Below are 2,707 nucleotides of genomic sequence, written 5' to 3'. Positions count from 1 at the left end.
TCAGAAAAAATGAATGATGATCTTTTTCCTGAACCAACAATATAACACAGCCAAAAAAGACAAATTGGGAGCAAGGCAAGTTGATCGAGCAAATGATTATTTATTTATTTAGCGAGCGAGCGAATAAAGCAAACCAGGAGCGATGCTTAATGGGCTACGGTCCGCTGCGTTTGCGTGAGCGCCCAAAGCCACCGGTTAGGAGGTCGCTATCTCGGCCTCCTCTTGCATGGTCTAGGTGATAGCACTCCAGCTTGGGCTGCATGTGGGTCTATTGAGAGCAACTAATGAACAAGTATTCCTTGGGAGCTCTTGTAAGGGTCCCTTTCGGTGGGCTGGGAGCGCGTCACTTGGCGCGCTCTCAGCCGCCGTCACGTTCGCTTGCTGGGTGCTTCCTCTTACTTTATTTATTTTATTTTTCTATCCATGTTTTCGGCTTTTAGATGAATTATTATGTGTTTTTTTACTTTTCGGTTTTCCCCGGTTTTCCTTAAGTTATGGAGAAAAAAAATCAAAAATTTTTTGCGTGAAAAACACATTTTTTTTTCTACCACGAGAGGCACCAATTTGATTCCGCGAGAAGCACAGAAAAGAAAAAAACACCTTATATTTTTTTCTTCAGTGAGAGGCACTGACTTAGTTCTTGTGGAGACACGTATTTTCTTCCGCGAGAGGTATAGCCATGTCTCTCGAAAAAGGGAAAAAAGAGAGGCATAGTCGTGCCATTCGGAAAAGAAAAAAAATGTGTTTTATTTTTTTCTTCTGTGAGAGGCACAGATATAGTTCTCGTGGAGGCACAGATTTGCTTCCGCGAGAGGCACAACCGTGCATCTTAGAAAGAAAGAAAAAGTGCTCGTGGTACGTGTTTTTTCGTGAAAAAAAGTTTATTGATACCTATCAACATGGGATCTAGTTCTGAAGATCTCGAAGCGGGGAATCCAACGGTGAAAACGATTTGAGATTTGGATGCACGATTTATGAGATAAAACATCTTGAATAAACGAATCTACTGAAAGCTCCGAGTGTGCCAATTATCGCAACCTGGGAATGTGAGAGTGAAGTGCAAAGAGTACTTAATTAGTGATTATAGGGTACTCAAAAAGTAATAATAGTGATTTTGGGATCTATTCCATTAAAAGCTCTATCAAAATTGTAGTTTTTTTAGAAATATCAAAAATGTAGCTAAGCAGGCCAATAGCGCAATTCTTATTCCACACTTATACGGCTGTCCCAGTTTCTATTCCACGGTTTATGCTCCGACATTTCCTAAACGGTGCCCGCTGCGCCCTTTTCTTTGATTTCCCCAAACGGGCGCACACCCTGGATCGATCGACTGACAGAGCAGCGCACTCACCACCAGGATATAGATGAACTTGTGCTTACGAACTTCTTTCTTTTCTTTTATTCTTTCTCTAGGTCGTTCGCTGGTCAGTTTCTGGGCGTTCTTTTTCTTGTTCCTTTTTCACTTTTCTTTTCTTATTTCCCTTTATTTTTTACTTTCCTTAAATGCATGAACTTTTTATCAAATTTCATGAACTTTTTTCAAATTCAATAAAATCGATGAACTTTTTTCAAATTTGATGACATTTTTCAAATTCAGTGAACATTTTTTAAATCGATGAACTTTTTTCAAATCCGATGAACTTTTTTCAAAGTTGATGAACCTTTTTACAAAACCGATGAAGTTTTTTCAATTTTTGTGAACTTTTTTAAAAATTGATGAACTAGTTTTCAAATTATATGAACTTGTTTTTCAATATTAATGAACTATCAACTAATTTTCAGATTTTTACGTTAAATGTTTCACTAGGGAATGGTTAAGTAGAACCTTTTCCTAGTTGCAGGACAAAACAACATGTTTGGTCTAGTGGTACTTGTGTTAGTGCGAAAAGACGTGCGATCCTGAGTAGGAAACCTGGCTTTCGCGCATTTTTTTCATGTTTTTTTTCGCGACGTGTTAGCTGTGGTCGATCGAAAGCCACCCGCGCCGGCCCAGTAGCGTGACGCTTCGAGTGCTACAACTCAAACCGGCCTCCCTTATGCTCCGGTTACAGCTGCAGAAATTACTAACCGACGCTAACCCTCCTCATCTATATCTATAAATGGGCCAGCCCATGTAGGTCTTTTCTTTTCACCAGTTTTTTTGGAAACATTTTGAAATGTTTTGTACTGCGCTTTTTGTGGGCCGTTTTCTTCTGGTTTTCCCAAACATGGATTTATGCCGGTTTTCTCATTTTTCATTTTTTTTCTTGTTTTAGTTTCTTTTTTAAATCAGTAATCTTTTCCTAAAAAATTTACTTTTCCAAATTTCTGTAAGAAAAAAACTTAAACCCGTGAACTTTTCTCAAATTCATGAACCTTTTCCCAAATTTTGGGAACTTTTTTCTAATCTTCATGTGTTTTTTATGTTCACAAACTTTTCCAAGTTGTGAAGTTTTTTGAAATCAGTGAACTAGTTTTCAAAATTGATGTATATTTTTTCAAATCCACATTTTTAAAAATCTGTAAACTTTCATCAAATTTGTGAACTTTATTTTTCAATATCGATGAACTTTTATCAATTCCAAGAACTTTCAAAAAAATTATTTATTTTTTCAAAATCATGATTTTTTTCAAATTCGTGAAGTTTTGCAACTTTGGGAACTTTTTTATTTTTTGTGAACTTTGTTAGCTTCACGAGTTTGTTTGAAAATTTAATGGTTCACCCATC

This window comes from Triticum aestivum, chromosome 1D (genome assembly GCF_018294505.1).
Source record: "Triticum aestivum cultivar Chinese Spring chromosome 1D, IWGSC CS RefSeq v2.1, whole genome shotgun sequence".
In the NCBI taxonomy this organism is placed as follows: domain Eukaryota; kingdom Viridiplantae; phylum Streptophyta; class Magnoliopsida; order Poales; family Poaceae; genus Triticum; species Triticum aestivum.
This window is presented reverse-complemented; position numbering follows the sequence as displayed.